Here is a 20870-nt window from a genome sequence, read left to right as displayed (position 1 = left end):
AATGTGTTATTAGAACATTTAAGTGAGACTTAGTGCAAAATAAATAGAACATAGAACATTACAGCGCAGTACAGGCCCTTCGGCCCTCGATGTTGCGCCGACCTGCGAAACCACTCTAAAGGCCATCTACACTATTCCCTTATCGTCCATATGTCTATCCAATGACCATTTGAATGCCCTTAGTGTTGGCGAGTCCACTACTGTTGCAGGCAGGGCATTCCACGCCCTTACTACTCTCTGAGTAAAGAACCTACCTCTGACATCTGTCTTATATTTAATGTGGGCTATATTGATGTGCTCTGGGCGAGATTCATTGCGCAACCCACCACGTGTTTCATGGTGGCAGAGGCAGCCCGCCATTGGCTGGTGGCAGGATCTTCTGGTTGTCAAAGGGGTTTCCCGTTGAATGCGCCCCTTGCTGCCATGAAACCCACGGCGGGGGCGCGCCAGGGCAGGACCGGAAGATCCTGCCAGCATACGTTCCAGCCAAAATGATGAGACAGAACTTCATTACTAATACTGAATTAGAAACATTGGGCTGTTTCTGATGCCTATGTAACTAAAAGCAGGCCTGTGTTTGCATGTGGGCAGCCCGAGAGCACGGGAGCACAGTGGTTAGCACTGTTGCTCCACAGCGCCAGGGACCCGGGTTCGATCCCCAGCTTGGGTCACAGCCTGAGCGGAGTCTGCACGTTTGCCCCGTGTCTGCGTGCGTTTCCTCCGGGTGCTCTGGTTTCCTCCCACAAGTCCCAAAAGACGTGCTTGTTAGGTGAATTGGACATTCTGATTTCTCCCTCTGTGTACCCAAACAGGCGCCGGAGTGTGGCGACTGGGGGATTGTCACAGTAACTTCATAGCAGCATTAATGTAAGCCTTCTTGTGACACTAATAAAGATTATTATGTGCAAAGGACTTCTTGCAAGAATGCTTGGCTAAGATAGGCTTTGGATGCAAGAGTGCAAGCAGGCCTTATATGTGTGGGAACACATCGTATGTGGTAACACATCTTTGTTTGTTTGGAACATACCTTGTGGTATATCCTGCCTTTGCCAGTTTCTGCCTGTCTGTCACGACATTAACCTATTTGAGTAACTAGTTAGTGTTTCCCAAAGAGTCTACATTGCCATAGCTCTTGTTGTGGGGTAAAGAACCACAAGGTAAAGGGTTATTTTGTTATGTCTCTTTTCGCCCTCATTTCTTTTGCAAAATATTTTGTATTCTCATTCTTCTTGGGCTCCCTCTCCAGGAGAGATGACGTAGACTCAGTCTTGGGCTACCGACAATGCTGCTTTGCCTCAGGAATCTACGCGGAGTATAAGAGTAGCATGGTGGTAGGGATTTTCCCTCCCTACCCTTCACCTGACTAGGCAGCTTAGATGGCTTAGATGGCATAGCCAAGATTGGGATCTCACAATGGGGGACATCTACTCCCATCTTAAATCCTACAAGGTGTGCAGGATCTGTCAGCACAGTCATTCTGTTTAAATATATTCCAACGCGTTTGCAATCTGAGTTTAGATATGGCCTTGTTCCTTGAGAAATTAAAGGGTTGAGCGACCAGACACCCCTGTTTACCTTTGTATTGAAAGCAGATGGAAAAAGATATCAACCAGATTAGTAAGTGAGTATTGAGTCTTTTGAGGCCAGCTGTTTAGATCGGTATTGCTCAGTTGCATTGCATCATGGAGGGAGGGATAACAGTACTAACGCCTGAAAAACTGCCAAAAAACAAACTAAATCTGTTGAATCATTTGAACTGAAAGCAGAGTGTGTCAAGTCACTAATGTTAGTTTTTCTGGGAGCCTTTGTACATTCTGATTCATACATATTCTGCAGTAATTGTACTCTTAGTTGCTGCTTTATTTCAAATCCACTCTGCCTTCCGTAAGTGATTCAGCCCCAGGCTGAAAAACAAATGTAAAATCACCAGATTGTAGATACTTCTTCATAGCTTCTATGTGCCAGCAGTCATAAACCGTTGATCCCTGAGCTGGACAGAGGCTCCTTTAGTGGGTGGAGAGTATTTTACAATACAAACTCATTAAATTCCTAATCTTCAAGGGAATTAAGATATTTCACTTCTGTGCTGGGGGTTCTAACCTGCTGCAACTGACACACTTTGTCAAATTTCCATTAGCTCATTACATTCCCGAGTTTATTTTTTGGGGGAAAACAGCATGCAAAATATTCACATAGTTAAGTGTCATTAAAGGGACATCGTGTCGTGCTTTTAAATTTTTAAGCAGCCCGAATGCAGCTAAATGGTAGTGATGCAAAGGTCCTAATTGGTATCAAGATATGATTGCATTGCTATTTGCAAACCCTACGCCAAATAGGTGCTATAACTGATAGAGATCCTATGGAGACGCCAGTGTCGTATAATTTAGCACACCTTGTTCTCCAGCTTTTCTAATAACTGAGCCTGAGTTGATAAGCTTTACAGTTGGAGAGAAGGGTGTTTTTCTTTAAGGCTGGCGTGTTGGTTGGCATTTTTAGTTTCTGCTCTGGCAAATCGGACACCCACACCCTACCGCATAACTTCCTCTAGGGTTTCTGCTCTACCGATTCTTGACAACTTGAGCTTCTGGTATCTGAGGTATTGGCAGGGTGCTTATTAGTCAATTCTTTCATTAGATTAGACTCACAGTCTTGCTGCTGGCACATTGCCGCGAAGGGGAGTGTTCCAGTTACAAAGCAAGGTGCCAGTAAACATTTGACATAGCAAAGAAGGTAGAAAAAGCACTCGCAATGTGAAGACCTGACCTTAAAAAAGGAAACATCCTATGGGAAGCAATGTTATCGTACAGCTAAAAAAAAATTCTATGCATGGATCATTTTTATAGAATTTTGCTCTGTAGTAAAACACTAATGATTTTAACTTAACAATAAAAAATACTGTGAAGTAGCCTTTCCTCAGTCTCACAGTAGATTGTATATAGTGTCGATGCAGGTCAGAAGACAAAGCATTATGTATATATGTGTATATAACACAACATGTTGCATGCTTTATTTATGCAATGGCTAGAATACAACTTTTCACTTTCAGAAAGGAGAAAGAATGCATTTAGACATTCACAAACAATGTTGTCAGAGACAGAAATGGTGAGAAAATCAGTCGGTTGTTGGGTTATTCTATTGGGGTGAGGGGTGGGGGGGGGGGGGGAGAGTGTCTGCGGGGAAAGCAAAAAGGACAAAAACTGTCAATATGTGTAATGAAATGGATCGTTTTGGTTTCAAGTCGGTTTCGCACAGATGGTTTCTATAAATGTGTTGCGATCACATCCGAAGAATTTGGCATGAGAAAGGGCTTCAAACGTGGATCTCTGTTTGTGTCTGTCTGTAGCAATGATTCTCTATGGTCATAGAAAGATGGTGATCGAATAAATAAACCTGACTAACGATATTGCGCTCTGCCTCGACTCCTCTTTATGTTGTCTGAGTGATTTTGTAAACAGTTCCATTGTTCGCAATGAATTCACATTTAAGCTAAATTCATTTAATGTATTCTCAAATGTAACCACATATAAAAATAAACAGTCAAAGGAGTTGAAACACAACCTCGTCTACAATCCTAAGCCATTTGATTTTCTAAGTCACGTCTGTAATGATGAGTAGCTGTACACCAGGACGAACTGTCCCCATCGCCCAGCTATTCCAGTCCAGCCAAGGCACCAACACTCTACTCATCAAAATGTAGAATTGATCCTAATAAACTCTATCCATGAAAAACAGCACAGAACAAGTCAAACCTGACCAGATTTTAAAATAAAATTATTCAAGGGATGTGGGTGTCGTTGGCTCGGTCAGCATTTATTGTGCATCCCTGAGGGAATTTAAGAGTCAACCACATTGCTGTGGATCTGGAGTCACATGTAGGCCAGACCAGGTAAGGACAACAGATTTCCTTCCCTAAAGACCATTAGTAAATCAGATGGGATTTTTCCAAACAATTATTAGATTTTTAATTCCAGATTTTTATATTTATCAAATTCAAATTTCACCATCTGCCATGCAGGGATTCGAACCCAGGATCCCAGAGCATTACCCTGGGACTCGGGATTACTAGTCCAGTGAGAATACCATTACACCACTACCTCCTCTATCCACCTCCATTCAATCTTTATCATCAATAATGCCATTAGGCAATGCCACCTGCCCAATAACCTGCTCATTGGTGATCAGCTTTGGATCTCCCAGAATCACTCAGCTCCAGACTTTATCACAGTATTGATCCAGACGTGGACATAAGCAGGCAGAGAAGAGGTGAGAATAACTGATATTGGCATCGAGGTTCAATGAGGGCCAAGGTGAAACCCTTCAAAGTGCTGGACTAATGCTAATGAATGCAGCCACAGGACATTGTTGACGGATCTTCTTAGAGTAGTATCCATCAACACCCTGGAAAATTATCACTGGCCAGAAGCTTAATTGCACCAAATATATGGACAACCTGACCTCAAGAACAAAGCAGAGTCTGAGTACTTTGAGATGTGTGACTTACAAATAAGAAAATGCATTCAGATACTCACCAATTTTCTTTGGTTAAAGCTCCCTGGACTTGGAGTTTGGATGAAGGCTGCACAATTGCCCAGAGGCTGAGTCATGCCTGCTGCTTGCCCATACATTGCAATCCATCTTAACCAGCTGATTCGCCCTTCTATCAGATGCAGAAATTTTAAGGCAAGGGAAACACAAGCCACAAAGTCAGTCGAAAGCACACTCCTGCATCAAGCAATAGCTACTCTGTTCACAGTACGAAGTCTTACAACACCAGGTTAAAGTCCAACAGGTTTGTTTCGATGTCACTAGCTTTCGGAGCGCTGCTCCTTCCTCAGGTGAATCACTCCAGACTTTATCACCTGAGGAAGGAGCAGCGCTCCGAAAGCTAGTGACATCGAAACAAACCTGTTGGACTTTAACCTGGTGTGTAAGACTTCCTACTGTGCTCACCCCAGTCCAACGCCGGCATCTCCACATCATACTCTGTTCACTGCAGTTCATGTTGTTTCCTATGGATCCAGCCGAGCAGATAACATGTATCGCCAGGCCCGTGAAACCATTGTGTCGTATGTGGCAATGAATGCTTCATATGAGCATCCACTGAATTATATTCTCAGAAATGTATTTTCACTTATTCATGTCTCGATCACGAGTGATGCCAGTCCCATTACATTTTACTTTTTCCCTTGGAGGCTACCACCACACTTTTGTGCTTCATAAATTTGTCACCGCAATTTGCATCATATTCCTGTAATCCTTGCCGGCTGATCTACATTGGCTCCCAGTCTAGCAGTGGCTTGGTGTTAAAACCCACATTCATGTTTTCAAATCCCTCCCTCACCCTTCCCTCCTTGCCTAACCTCCTCCAACCCTACAAACCTCCGAGATATCTGCAGTCCTCCACTCTTAGCCTCTTGGACATTCTTGATTTTCATTGCTCCAACATTGACAACGAAGCCTTAAGCTAGCTGGCATCTAAGCTCTGGAATTCTTTCCCTAAACCTCCCCACTCCTCTGACTCACTCTCTTCCTTTAACCTTTTTTGCAGATGGGTAGCAATACAAGATTAAGTCTCAAGGTACTCCAGCAGGCTTATTTCTCCCTGCCACACCAGGCTGCATCTTTCAATGTCCTTCGTGAACTGTTCCACTCAACTGAAATATGCCAGCACTGACTTTCATCTCTCTCGCTTTCCCTGTGTCTCAGTGTGCAAAATGCAGCTATGTCAAGGTGTGAAAACTATCATGTGATTTTCAATAGGTTTACAAGGGTCTGTCTCATAGAATTTACAGTACAGAAGGAGGTCATTCGGCCCATCGAGTCTGCACCAGCCCCTGGAAAGAGCACCCCACCCAAGGTCAACACCGCCACCCTATCCCCATAACCCAGTAACCCCACCCAACACCAAGGGCAACTTTGGACACTAAGGGCAATTTATCATGGCCAATCCACCTAACCTGCACATCTTTGGACTGTGGAAGGAAACCGGAGCACCCGGAGGAAACCCACGCACACACAGGGAGGATGTGCAGACTCCGCACAGACAGTGACCCAAGCCAGAATCGAACCTGGGACCCTTGAGCTGTGAAGCAATTGTGCTATCCACAAGGCTACCGTGCTGCCCCTCTCAGGACAGAATTATTATGATCACCACCATCCCCTATTCAGAGCAGTCAGTCACCTTCAATTAACAGAGACCTTTTGAAACATAACTATCTTATAAAGTTCAACATGCATTGGGAAATTGGATCACTCGAGAGACTCACCCATGGGAGAAGCACTATACTCAGATCCTTGGGTATTCTGTTCATTGCACAAGCACAGAATCCAATGTTATTTCAAATAATTGAGTGTTTTTAATTATATACTAAGGCGATATTTGTTACCTTATTATTGGTGATAAATATTTTCCTTGGGCAGAGTCCTCACAGTGGGAGTATCAAGTGCAACAAGACCAGCAGGCATGCATTTTTCTGCTTCGCTCAGCTTTGCACAGTCAAATGGAATGAATTTCCACCTCAGTTTCCCATTGATAGGAAAGAAAGAATTGCATTGTCAGCCTGCGCTCCTCATTTGATTAGTGCAGGCGGATTTAACAATCAATAGCAGCGAGAAATAAATCTTGGAAATTATTTCTTAAAAAGGAAGTACAAGAGGACACAACCAATCTGCCAACTCCTTCATAATCAAATGTAGTGCAGACATTTCTCATACCTGCAAAGCTTTCTTTTGGTTTCTATGCCCCATGCACAACTCTCACCAGACCTATGTGTCGACCTGTGCACAAGTGAACTGGCCCGTCCAGTTCCAACATGTCTGTTAATATCCTGTTAATGTCATGCCAATCTTGATACACTGGATAGATTAGAGTACCATGTACTTGCAGCCAGTGAAGAGTTGTTGGCTGCCTTTTTTATATTGTGTGATTTCCTGGAGGGCCACAGGGGTAAGGTGCACTGGACATGCAGCAAGGATAACAGAGGAGCCAGGGGGCACTGAGTGGGCCTTTAATGGGGCTTCAGAGGCATCCATTCTTAACACGTATTGTGGGGGTTGTGAAATAGTTCTCCAAATGATGCAGGCACATCATTAGCAGGGCCATAAGTTGAGTTTTCTTTCAGTTTCAGTGCGGGCCTCAATATGGATTTGTGCTGAATGCCTAAAACAATGGGTCTCTCGGTGCCTCGGGCCCGTTGAAAGGTCCAACATCTGTATGAAATGAAAAAACGCTTATTGTCACAAGTAGGCTTCAAATGAAGTTACTGTGAAAAGCCCCTAGCCACCACATTCCGACGCCTGTTAGGGGAGGCTGGTATGGGAATTGAACCGTGCTGCTGGCCTGTCTTTGTCTGCTTCATAAGCCAGCGATTTAGCCCTGTGCTAAACAAGAAGTATGTCCATTGCCTTCCAGTGCCTGCCATGGGATTGTTGGTCCAAAGCATTAGTAATAATACTAATTAGCCCTCCTCTGTTTACTAATGCACACAGAATTGCATAAAGTGCACTGTGCAGAAACAGGCCCAATTTGTCCATACCAGTGTTTATACTCCACAAAAAGCTTCCTTCACACCCTCTTCCTCTAACCTTGTCGTCATATCATTCTTTCCTCCTTCACATGTTTACTTAGCTTCCCCTTAAACACATCTACGCAATTTCATCAACTAGTCCTTGTGGTAGCGAGTTCCACGTCTTAAGCACTCTCTGGGTAAAGAAGTTTCTCCTGAATTTTCCATTAGATTTATTGATGACTATCTTATATTTATAGCCCCTATGCCACCTTCTAGCTAAGTCATAAATATGTCCTGTTAGAATGCTTTTATAATTCCACAAGTAATAGAGAACACAGAAAATCTTCCCAATAGCTGAGTAACTCATAATGACCAGAGGAAATCTGCCCCTGAATGAAAATCAGATATATTGCATCTCATAACCCCAAACTACTTTTTCCTCATGAATCAACAACTGAAGGTAAGTAAAACATAAAATAAAATCCTGGTGTTCAGGACTGCTGGCTCATTGCCCTGCTACATCTAAATTTTCAATTTAAAAATTCTAAAGCTATCCAACTCTTCATGGAAGATAGAGACCCTTACACCTTAATGGCCATTGAATATGGTGTCAGTTTAAATTGAAATAACGATACTGCCACTGTTTATGCTGCTGCACTCCTTCCTCCCTTCTTAGTAAACCATAAGGGATAGGAAATGGGTTGGGCAGAGCTGGGGAGGCAGGACGTTGTTCAGTTATTTTTTTCCCCCGTGGCAAGATGTGCTCAAGTCATGATATCTGATACGAGTATTTTTATGAGGTGCAAATTGAACACAATTCAATTCTTATTAGTCCAGTTGTGCATGTATCTTTCAATATGTGCACTGAAGCCAAAAATAAACAATATCACAACACAAACTTGGTTGGAAGCATAGACAATTGTGATCTAGCACTTTTCAAACTGGTTGCCTTATATTTCAAAGGTAAGGTAAAGTTGCCACAGTCCCAGATGACCAACACTGCTTTCCCCTTTGAGGGGGAGAGATGACTGGTGGTGATTTAACCTGAGGATCACCACACCTCAGGTAAGAGGCAAGGTTCAGAAGGTAGGGCCTTCACGAATAACCTTAGCTGGGGCAGGAATTGAACCTGTGTTGCAGGCCTTGTTCTGCATCACAAACCAGCTGCCTAGCCCACTGAGCTAAACCAGTATATCGTGCCCCCCCCCCCCCCCCCCCAAGCCAATAGTGAAATTGCTGACGCATTTGAATAGGCCATTTGACACAGTCAAGGAAAAAATATATAGTGATGGACATTTACTTCTGAACCATCCATGCAGAGATTTCTATATTCCTGCAGGTCAACCTGTGTGTCTGGCAGCCTTTCTTCTCACAAGGTGATGGTTTGCACCTTGGTGGTCAACTCTGCATTCAGCGTCTCCTGGCATAGCTCCGGAGCTGCCCTCTGGGCTTGCAATCTCTGCAGAGGTACACAGTGGACTGAGAAGATGCGCAGTTTGCTCACCCCTGTTTTCCCTGGGCTCTCTTCTGGGCCAGTTGAGCTTTTCGTTTCTGCTCAGCTCCTCCATTGCCATTGCATTCAATCAGCCTCCCGAAGTTGCAGCCATCAGCGGCTGTCTCCTGCTTGTCAATGTTAATATCCGTTATCTTATCCTGCTTTCGGGTGTCCTTGTAGCGGCGGTATGGATGTCCAGGAGGTCATGACTCAGAGGACAATTCATCGTACAGATGGCCTTTGGGTATATGGCTGTTATCCAACTGAAGAATAAGGCCAGATCAGTGTACCATTGTTGGTTTAGCAATGAATGTATGCTGATGGAACATTCCAGCACCTTTGAATTGGTTCCATTGTCCTACCAGGAGATGCTAAAGATACGTCTGAGACAGGGCAGGTGGAGGTTCTTCAGCTTTTCCTCACATCTGGCATATGTTGTCCAGGTCTGTTGTCCAGGTTTCACCCTGGTAGAGGGGTGCATTGCAGACATAGGTTTGGTAGACCAACAATTTGGTGTTCTCAGTCAGTTGGCTGTTGTTACCTAGCTTGAACATGGCAACAGCATTTACTATATGCAATTTGATTTCAACATAAAGTGACAGATGTAACTAACCTGATTTATTAAATGCAGATAGCCTTTGTATAGCTCTCGTTGAATTTGAGCAGTACAGTCCACAGGGGGTCGTTAGTTTCTCCTCAGAGATATCGAGGTGTGAGAGTTCCAACACTGCACAGCTTCTTTTGTCCTGGAGGTCACAGACAGGCAGCGTTTTAACAATTTTAAAGATCTTTGTTCAGTTTTTAAAATTTTAGAAATAGCTATGAGGATACCGATATATATTTAATAAAAATCTGTGAGGTCTTAGTCCCTCACACAAGCGATTCAATAGCATTGCTAATCTCCTCCACTGTGTATTCAATATCTAACTGTACATTGAAGGACAGATAAGCTACCTATGGTGTCTAGGTCTTCCTCAGTGACAGAGTTCTCCCTGGAGTACAGCCCAAGATTGTGTTTTACCTGGAGTTGCATGCAAGGAAGAACACCTATCTCTCCAGCTATTTATTAGAGTTGGTAATGACATCCTCTGACTTTGCTTCCAGTGGAGCATGTTTTGCTGATAGACCTTTTTGGCCCCATCATATATGCCTCTGAAATTCTCTGTGTCGAAGGACACCTGGATATTCTGGTAATGCTATAACTAGTAGTCATTGGCACACTGCCGAGCAATTTGTTGGACTTTATTTTGAGTGGATTTTAACACATTCAGAATTTATTTGCTCTTTCTGAAACTCCCTCCCTAACAGCACAGTGGGTGTACCTACACCACATGGACTGCAGCTGTTCAGGAAGGCAAGCCCACCACCACCTTCTCAAAGGCAATTAGGGGTGGACAACAAATGCAGGCCTAGCCAGCGACGCCCACACCCCAGAAAAATGAATTTTAAAAAGGTCTCTCTTGCAATTAATGAGGAGGAACTGCTTAGTTTGAGTGACAGGATCTATCACAGTGATGTTAGCCTTCAACCAGTCAGCATTTTCCCATTCTTGCTTCCCATGTTTTGAGAGTGCAGCATTGTTGGTAGTGGCCGGGATTCTCTGGCTGTTGGGATTCTCTTTTACCTCTGGCAGAGCACCCCAATCGTGGGGGTGCCCATTGACAAGTGGCAGGGAGAGAGAATCCCGCTGCCAGTGAACGGCATGCCGCTGAGAAACACGTGTATGGGGGAGCAGAGAATCCTGCCCGTCGTCTTGAAGTATGTTCCAAATCGCTTTTGCGCTCTGTGCTGTGACAAATACAGGATTTTAGATATATTGGATTATATTCAATTGGCAATTTAAGGGTCCACAGTCTCGGGTTAGAGTGTGTTTGACTGCAGTATTCATGTTTTTCCAAGAATCTTGTTTTGCAAGACCAGAAAGCTTTTAGGAACCAGAGGTGAAATTGAGCGGTGTGATGTGTTTTCAGCCTGGGCTAATGCAATGTTGTCCGATTAGGGGGGGGTCCCTGGGGAATTAATGAGTTTTCAGCTTGGGGGGGGGGATGATCTTATTGCTGGGTGCAGCTAAGGTATTCAAACATTTTGAGAAACGTTTTTGAGTTGAGCTCTAATCTGGCTACTCTTTTATACTAGAAGAAAAGCCTTTTGCTCTCACAGTAGGATAATTAAAAAAGTAATAGCGTTTAAAGTAGGGCACTTTTGTCTGAGAACAAGGTGAAAGCTAAAACAAACAAGTTGAAACAGCTTTCTGAAGACATCCAGACAGAGTCTGCAGGGGTTCTAATAGGAGAAAGAATAACTCTGTGCCATTGGGATGTGGAATGGATTGAGAGCTGTATGTTTTTCCTTTCTTGTTGTTTAATTGGGAATAGAGATAGTAGTTAAGGGTATTGTATTTACTGTATCAAATAGTATTGTTTAAGGGGTAATTGTAAGCTATTTTTGGGTGGGTTGTGTTATGGGCGAGGCTTTTCAGAACCCCAAAATGTATCATGGAGTTCAGCCAACCTCTCCCTTTAATGGATTTGTTGCTTTTCCGAGCACATGGCTTTTTCCCTAAGTGTGGGATTACAATTATGGACACGTGGGTTTTTAAACACAAAACACTGTTTATTCCATGAACTCAACTTAACATCGTAAATAAACATTGGATCTCTTAACACCCCTTACTTCAAAGATAACTCAGAAAATATTGCAACAGTAAATAATTCCTTAAAATGTTCCTTCAAACTTCCAAGAGACTTAACACCTTTAAACAGTATCACATCAGGTTAAAGGATGTATATATTTTTTCTGTAGAATGGCAGAGACTGTCGCAAACGGGCTTTCTACTTTTAAACTGCTCTCAGCAAAACCAGCCAGGCACTTTTTAGCTGCTCTCAGCAAAACCAAACTGCAAAACTTGCAGCTCTCTGGGAACACACAGACACTGCTTTTAAAACTGAAACTAAAAGCCTGCAAAACACAGACTGCAAAATGGCTGAACTGAGCTGAGCTCCACCCACTCTATGCCATCACTGTTTTCTTAAAGGTACATTGCTTAAACATCCAGTTCTTAAAGGCACTCTCGCATGACAGTTGTTAAAGATTCTAATATTGTCTTAATAATAAATATTTGTTTTAAAGAACCATTCTTTACGCACAGTCTTACAAAATAAACTAAAATATTGGGGTTTCAGACCAAAATTCTAGCCACTGTTGGGGTCTGGTGTGGGATCATAATAGTGTAGGAATAAAAGTGAGTACCTGTTTTTTCTCAGAAGAGACCTCGTGGATACCGTAGATTTCCATATTACCAAGGACGTTAAGGATTGAACAATCATTTGGAGGGCTTAGAGAGGTTGCAGGTTCAAAAGAGACCCATGCTAAAGAGATCAAAAGAGAATTAAAAGATGGAGGTATGATACTCGAGAGAAAAAACCTTGAGGTTATTTATCAATGGAAAGTATCAATTATTTCTACCATTAGGAAATAGGTGGAGAACACATCCACTTTACTCTTTGGATTCTGATAAGCCATATTCCTTGTTAATTGCTGTTAATGGCAGGTACACATAATTGGAGCGAGCAGTTTATTACTTTATCATTTTATACACTGCATATTGTAACAGACATAATGTTCTCTGTACCCTTGCACCTATGTTTTTGAGATTTCCCAAAGTAATTGGAGTTCAAAGTCTTAAGCTGTCATCTTTAAAATAAGATAACGCACGGTCCAAAGTCACAACTTGTAATTACTTCCCTCATTATCTTCCATTTAGATTCACAAGTAATGTGCATGCAGAGGAAAACAGCCTCTCCCGTTTGAAGGAAAAGGAGACTGTAATCTGTCGGAATCACAACATGCCAAGAGAATAATACTTCTGCTTAAATCACAATGCCAAGCCACAAGAGACTATAGTTACTGAGCAATAAATATACTGCCCCCAGATATACCTGACATGAATTGGGGTAAAAGGTAGGATCCGGAAATGGGAGCAACATGCTTTGGAGATTACGTAGTTTGCACAGATGAAATAATGGACAGAATTTAATGCCCCCACTGGATGAAAGTTTGGAGGCAGGAAAACCAATTGATTGGGCGGGATAGTACGGGGTGAGAATCCTGCTACCTCCCCTGATCAAGCTCAGGTGGGAGTGCGGAGGGGAGCTTTCCTACCTGGAGGCCAATTGAAGGCCTTAAGTAACCACGTAACAGCCTTATCGTGCGGGACTCCGCCTTGTTGTGTCTGACTGCATCCTATTGGGGTGGAGGAGTGGCTGATTGAGGGTCAGGGCACTGGGAAGGGAGTGGGGCCTTGCTGAATGCCACACCCCTCCCCTTCCACTTGCAAACGAAGCCCTCCCTCTAGCTTCTGTGCCCAGGGATCCAGTGGAAATCCTCGAGCTAGATCCAAATGCTGTGCTGATAGTAACCGCCCTTTCCGGCACTGTCACGAACTACTGCCGCCGCCTTCTGATTGGAGCAGATTGGATGCGATTTCGATTTGACCGTGGGGCTGGACTGTTTAGGAGGCCTGTCCTGACCGTGCTGCTGTCTGGCTAAGTATCTGATTGCCTGCTAGTTGTGTTTGGGCCACCCAGAGAGAAGTGACCCGGTGTTCCCTCTGATTCTCTAACCGGTCCCCAAGCACTGCTCAATAATCGATTTTCTGAATACACCTGCCCATAGCCAGACAGTCTAGATTGTTATTGCAGGTGTGTCACTTACTCTACCTCGGCATAGATTCAAGCACCTTTGTTTTTCAGTTTTCCAATTCCAAATCTCTTCCCACACCTAGTGGTGCACTAAGGCAGACTTTTGTCTCTTACCATAGCTAGTCATTACTGGAACAAGTTGCTCGAGGCTTGAAGCTTGAGGCGAGCCACTCCACATCATGCATGTCTGACCAGAAGGTCTGCCCGGCTCTCGCCACCAGCCATTGAACAGTTCGAAGGATTTGCAGGTTGACACTAAACCGGTTTGGCCATGTTATGCATACAACTTCCTTGGCTATCAAGTCCTGGGGTAGGACTTGAACCCGGATCTTCTGGCTCAGAGACAGGAACGCTACCCACTGCGCCACAGGCCCTCCTGTTCAGTTTTGCATGACTTGCTATTGATTACATGATGATGGGCAAAGAACAAGGAAGCGGGACTATTTGGGTAGCTCTTCACCAGCTGTACGGTGCTTTCGGACATTCTAAGGTTATAAAAGGCGCTACTCAAACGCAACATTTTCATGCTGCAAATTTCATTCGGATTGATTGTTGTCAGTCACTTCAGTGAAAGATTCATGAAGACCCTGGGGAAATGCCGTTCCTCTGGGCATTCTCACAAAAGGCTCAGCAGGGGAAGTTGAATGCAATTCCAAGTCTTCTCCGAAACCATTTTATGTAAGAGCAGTGAGTGCTGGTGACAGGCAGTGAGCGGGAATGTTTACAGATAAATGGGAACTGGGGGCGGGATTCTCCCATTCGGCGGCAGAGTGTCCACGATGGCGTGAACGGGCCGCTGGGAGTACCAATTCTGGCCCCCACAGGGGGCCAGCATGGCTTTGGAGCGGTTCACACCGCTCCAGCCTCCCATCCCGGCGCGAACTGTGCGCCGCGGGATCCGCGCATGCGCAGTGGCGCCGGCGTCAATGAGGACATGCGCAGTGGCGCCGGCGCCAACCCGCGCATGCGCGGTGGCCTCCCTCAACACGCCGGCCCCGACGCAACATGGCGCGGGAGTTCAGGGGTCGGTGCGTAACAAAATAGACCTGGGGAGCGAGAGGCCGACCCGCCAATCGGTGGGCCCCGATCGCGGGCCAGGCCTCATCGGAGGCTCCCCCCGGGATCGGAGCACCCCCCCCCCCCCCCCCCCCCGCCACAGGCCGCCCCCTGACCCTGCGCACAGAGGTTCAGCTGGCTGCGAACAGATATGGACGGCGCCAGCGGGACTCAGCCTTTTTAGAGCGGCCATACGCGCCGGAGAATCGCGGCCCGGCCACGTAGAGCGGCCCGCGACCGGCGCCGTGCCAAACGCGCCAGCACCAATGGCGCCGATTCTCCGCTCCGCAGCATGGCCCGGGTGCGGGAATTCTCCGGCCCGGCCCCGGGCTGGGAGAATCCCGCCCTGGAACTCAAGACAGTCAAAGGTTCAAATATGACATACAAATAAAAAGATCTTTGCAGACAGTAACAAGAAAGAAGAAACATTGCACTCACAAGATTGCGGTTTCATCCCGCTGCCTCAGAAAGGCAGCCAGCATAATTAAGGACCCCACGCACCCCGGACATACTCTCTTCCACCTTCTTCCGTCAGGAAAATGACCCAAAGTTTGAGGTCACGTACCAACCGACTCAATAACAGCTTCTTCCCTACTGCCATCAGACTTTTGAATGGACGTACCTCGTATTAAGTTGATCTTTTTCTCTGCACCTTGCTATGACTGTAACATTATATTCTGCAGTCTCTCCTTCCTTCCCTATGTACGGTGTGCATTGTTTGTATAGCATGCAAGAAACAACACTTCACACTGTATACTAATACATGTGACAATAATAAATCAAATCAAAAACTTGGGAAATTTTGCAAATGCATCCATACAATCTTGGGCGTCGTGGGAGCACAAAAAAGCAGAGTCTGTATTGATGGCTGTTTCTCTTCTCAAAGCAGCATAGTGGCATGTTGGATTTATGCGAAGAGGCAGCATTGATCACTGGCTTCTCCCAGAATTTTCCATATTCAGCACATCCTTGTTTAAATTCATGGATCATAGAGGGTTTACTTTCTGGTCCCAGGAACAAAGCGATTTAACAAAGTCAACCTCATTAAACATTCATAGTGAGCTCGAGTTTGGGCCCATTGATAGGAAATTGTTTTCAGCAACCCTCTGGAAAACTGTGCACAACTGTAGTGGGGCACAGTGGTTAACACTGTTGCTTCACAGCGCCAGGGGCCCAGTTCGATTCCCGGCATAGGGATCTGTGCGAAGTCTGCACGTTCTCCCCATGTCTGCGTGGGTTTCCTCCGGGTGCTCCGGTTTCCTCCCACAAGTCCCAAAAGACATGCTTGCCAGGTAGTTGGGCATTCTGAATTCTCCCTCAGTGTACCCGAACAGGCGCCGGAGTGTGGTGACTAGGGGATTTTCACAGTAACTTCATTGCAGTGTTAATGTAAGCCTACTTGTGACACTAATAAACATTATTATTATTAGTGTTCAGCGACCTGAGCTGCTCCATTCCAATGGCTACTGCCCTTCAGAAGTACTTTGTTGGCCGCAAAGTGCGTTGATACGTTTGAGCTTGTGAAAAGTGCTATGTCAACGCAAGTCTTCATACTTCAAGTGACCATACATCATAGTGTTCAGCAAGGATATCACTGGCCAGAAAGTTTCAGTGGAACAGATTATCCGTGGCTGCAGTTCACCACTTAATGCCTCCCCTTGCAGATGCTGCACTAATGATGTTTCTGCAGGAAACGTAGGATAGAATGTTGCCCTGTTTGGGTCTCCAAGGCACAGGACCATCAAGTCATTGCAATCTTTAGCACAGTGGGCTAATTCGCTGGCTTGTGATGCAGAACATGGCCAGCAGCGCGGGTTCAATTCCCGTGCCAGCCTCCCCGAACAGGTGCCGGAATGTGGCGACTAGGAGCTTTTAACAGTAACTTCATTGAAGCCTACTTGTGACAATAAGTGATTACTATTATTATTATTATAAGACGAGCGAGTATATGGGGAGAAAAGCTTATGACTACAAGAAGTTTGGAAATGTTTTGGGTGCCTCAAAGAATTTCCCCTCAACCTGTTACACAAGACCTAAGATTGCACACTAAGCAATGAGAAGCTATATTGCAGCAGGGCGCATTTTATTAGTGCCATCCTGTAACTGCGACTATAAATGTAAGGAACTTCAAGAATTTATGGTTATCATGGCCTTATTGCGTCAATGGGACCCAGACTATGTTCTAACCCAGGCCTGAGAGGGGGAGCCAGAATAGTTTCCCCACATGATGAAAGCAGGTCGGCAACTGTCGGGAAGGACAGCCATTCTTTGTCCTCCTTCTGCCCATCTCCCGCTCAGTCCATTAAGTTAAATTTGCAGTCAGGCACTGACACTCAAATTCAGACAGATGTTCTTGCCATCGGGTCAGTCGAGCAGGTTGAAATCTCTTTGAACCACACCTACCCAGCAGCTCCAAGACAGGTAAGTAACCCAGGTGACCTTAACTGCCCACATGCCCAGCCTCTGCTGGGCGGGTAGGGTTTAATTCATCCTGCCTTGTGCAGCGAATGAGTTTTGCAGGGCTTGGCACAAATGGCACAACCACGCCTGGTTGGGTTCCTTTTATAATTCAACAACAACTTATATTTCCATAGTACCTTAAAGGTAGCAAAACACTCCTCGGTGTTTCATAGAGCATTATAAAAGTATGACACTAAGTGACATAAGGTGATAGTGAGCCAAATGACTAAATACTTGGTTAAGCAGTGTAGGTTTTAAGAAGTGCCTTAAAGGAAGTAAAGTGAGGTTAGGGAGGCAGAGAGGAGCAAGGAAGGAATTCCAGGGCTTGAGGCCTAGGCAACTGAAGGCGGGGCCTCCAGTGGTGGAACACTTGTAATGTGAATGCGCAAGAGGCCAGAATTAGAAGAGCGATGATCCTCAGAAGGTTCTAGGGCCAAGAAAAGAGGGACAGGACCAGTAAAGGTATTGAAGAGCGATTGCCTCGAGCATAAATAGTGATTATTACTCTCTGTTAAGGGATTTTGAACTACACACATGACTACTAGTGACATTTCTACAGATCATCATTTTCTTTAGAAGCATTGATCAAATCATTGGTCTGAATTTGACACACCATCTCATTTGTTACCTGCTGCTGGTGGCAGGGATGTGACGTGGGGTCTATTTTTCAGCCCACCTGCCCAGGTTTTGCCAGGCCGCTTGGGTTAAAATCACCCAGTTACATTGGAGTTCGCAATCTTTTGTACATTCTGATTGGTTATGGTCACGGTTTCATCGTGGTCATGTTATTTGACCAGTGATCCAACATCCTGGGACTAAAGGTCCAGTGGTATGAGTTTAAATTTCGTTATGGCAACTTCAAATTCAGCCAATTAAACAAGTCTGGGCTGAAAAGCTAGGATTAGCCATGGTGACCACTGAACTGCTATAAATATCCATCTCAATCACTATTGTCCTTTAGCGAAGGAAATCTGTCGTCCTTACCCAGTCTGGCCTACTTATGACTCCCGATCCACAGAAATGTGACTGACTCCTAACTTCCTCCTGAAATAGCTTGGCTTGCCACTCAGTTGTCACCTTCCCAAAGGCGTTCAGGAAGGACAATAAATGCTTGCCCTGCTAGTGATGCCCACATAGTGTGAGTGAATTAAAAACTGTCCTGATATTCACCCTCTTTATATGCTTGGGTTTGCACTGAGGGCCACATTGGTGACTGTACTAATGTCCTCAATGTCTTTTTGGGTTGTATGAGACGGCTGGCACTGAGTGTATGCTGCGCCTTGGTCTGCACCTAAGCAGACGGGCTGAGGAAAATCAGGCCCAAAATTTGCAGAAGTTATACTTATTAAAAATGTTGAATCTACCTGGTCTGACCAAGGGAGTTGTGAAAGCGAAACAGGAGGCAAATTGGGAGATTATGGCATTGGACTGATTGGCCAACTCATCTCCATACAATCATGTCAGGGGAGGGTGAACCACAGTAGCTGCTATCTGCCTGACAGCGATGGGTGAGCAAATGTAGCCTACAGTGGGGGAATGGAGAAGACTCCACTGGGACATTCCAGTCTGAGAGGACTCCCACTGAGTGGGGAGCCTGGAAACTCCATGGCGAAGGCTTCCTGGTGTCAGATGGCCATCAGAGGTGGAGACAGAGGCTTTCTGCCCCAATGTCAGGCTATGTGGGAAATGTTGCACCTGAGGTCTGGTGGGGATTCCACCTCACCGCACTCCCCCCCACCATCCCGGTCCCCACCTCCGATAGCCCTACTGGATTTGTCCTTCTCCATTTCATGAATTTTATTTATACTTCTGAGACCACTTCTGTGTTGAGGCGTTCTCTGTCCTTTCTATACAAGCAACTCCCATTAGCTTTCCAAAGTTACAGGCCCTCTGATTGAGCCAGCTGCCTCAGGAGACCACCCACTATCCTTAATCAGACAGCAGGTGCGGAGGAAGCCAATTAGGAGGCTATTTCTAGGAACGTCACTCTGGAGTTTGCATCGTGGACCCATGTAGGGTCAGAACCTGGAAATGTTCCTGGCTCCTGAAAATAAACAATCCACATGAGGTTCCACCCTACGGGTTTCCAAAATGTTATTAGTGAGCTGAAAATTGAAAAAAAAAAGTTTTTTCTCCCTTCTTGGTCCAAACATAATAAAGTATTGCTCACCATATTGAAGCTCTCAAGGACACAATTTGCTTTCAGCTTTGTCTTACTGAAACAAATAATCATTATTTTTCAGTGCAAGATAGGGCAAGTTCATAGAATCGTAGTATTTACAGTGCAGAAGGAGGCCGTTCAGCCCATCGAGTCTGCACCGGCCCTCGGAAAGAGCACCCTGCTTAAGCCCACACCTCCGCCACATCCCCGTAACCCAGTAACCCCACCTAACCTTTTTGGACGCTAAGAGCAATTTTAGCTTGGCCAATCCACCTAACCTGCCCATCTTTGGACTGTGGGAGGAAACCGGGGTGCCCAGAGGAAACCCACGCACACACGGGGAGGATGCGCAGACTCCCCACAGACAGTGACCGAAGCCGGGAATCGAACCTGGGACCCTGGAGCTGTGGAGCAACAGTGCTAACCACTGTGCTACCGTGTTTCCCAGATAAGTTCAGGCAGTCAAAAATCGTGGAGCCATTCTTCAAGTGATTTCAATACTTTGATGGGAGAGAGTGGATTATTCGAGATGGAGGCACTGCTTTTTGTCTGTTGCATTCCTGTGAAGTGCTTTTGGGCCATTAAAGGCGCTACATAGATGAAAACTGTTTTTTGAATGACCTTCCTCAAACATATATATCTGTGATCTTATGAAAAGGAGAACGCTATCTTAAATAAATTTCAATCATATAGTTCTCCCCCTACCCCTACCCCGCTGTGATTTAATTTAGTCCAGTCAAAAGGGAAAGTTGAACAGCTGTCTTAGCAAGCGTTGACTGGAGGGGTTTCTTTTTCTTTCCCTTGATAAAAGTTTTGGCTGGTGGTTTGATTGGCATAAATGTACGCTGTAAGAAAACAAGGGGGGAGTTGATGTTAAAGGAACAAAAGTATTCAGTGAGCGAGAAAGTTTTGCTCAAGTACGCGCCGTCGAGGTTTGGGTCGCTGGTGTTCAGTAACGGGCATTTCATTACCACCCTCATTCCACGCAACACAATTAAGAAATATTGGTTCAACCAATTCCAGAGGAAGCAAAGAGCTGAGAAAGTTGCCAATGAGTTTGTCCCTGGGCAATATTACTTCAGGAAAATCTATACTAAACCAATAAACTATAGTTGGGCCTGCCAGGAGTATTCATTAGGATCTCCAAAAGATGACAAAATAAACTGTATGTGAAAATGTAATACAGAATATTTGGATTGTAAGTCTTTTCAATCATTCAATTTAAAAGTAAGTAGCCTTCTTGAAGATTTTATTACAAAGACAGACTGAGAATTGATTGGGAAAGAAAAAACAGTTGAATATATATCACTTCATTTGCTGTTAACTAAAATAAGATTCTAGCCAATCTTGAGGCAGAATTATACAATGCATTGATACTTTAATAAAGGGTGATCTGAACTGGAAACAGTTTATGAGTTTTCAACATTATTGTGTGAATCAGGCCAATCTATAAAGGCATGAGAGATTTGATTAGAGTGGTTCAGATGTCA

General features: G+C 44.9%; 2 long non-coding RNA genes across 2 annotated transcripts in view; one reads left to right on the top strand and one right to left on the bottom strand.

The window, feature by feature from the left end:
- LOC140428546 (uncharacterized) overlaps positions 1–12957 on the top strand; it is a 461056-nt gene extending 448099 nt beyond the window's left edge. Inside the window, exon 4 of the long non-coding RNA XR_011948811.1 lies at positions 12767–12957. This is a non-coding gene — a long non-coding RNA (uncharacterized lncRNA). The remainder of the gene's footprint in view (positions 1–12766) is intronic.
- LOC140428844 (uncharacterized) lies at positions 4567–12358 on the bottom strand. Its single transcript, XR_011948926.1, has 3 exons — positions 12253–12358; positions 9617–9749; positions 4567–4657 (listed from the first exon to the last, which is right to left on the bottom strand). It is a non-coding gene; the product is annotated as an uncharacterized lncRNA (long non-coding RNA).
- Positions 12958–20870: the final 7913 nt, after the last annotated feature.

The sequence above is a fragment of the Scyliorhinus torazame genome, chromosome 8 (genome assembly GCF_047496885.1).
Source record: "Scyliorhinus torazame isolate Kashiwa2021f chromosome 8, sScyTor2.1, whole genome shotgun sequence".
Taxonomy (NCBI): Eukaryota; Metazoa; Chordata; class Chondrichthyes; order Carcharhiniformes; family Scyliorhinidae; genus Scyliorhinus; species Scyliorhinus torazame.
This window is presented reverse-complemented; position numbering and strand designations above follow the sequence as displayed.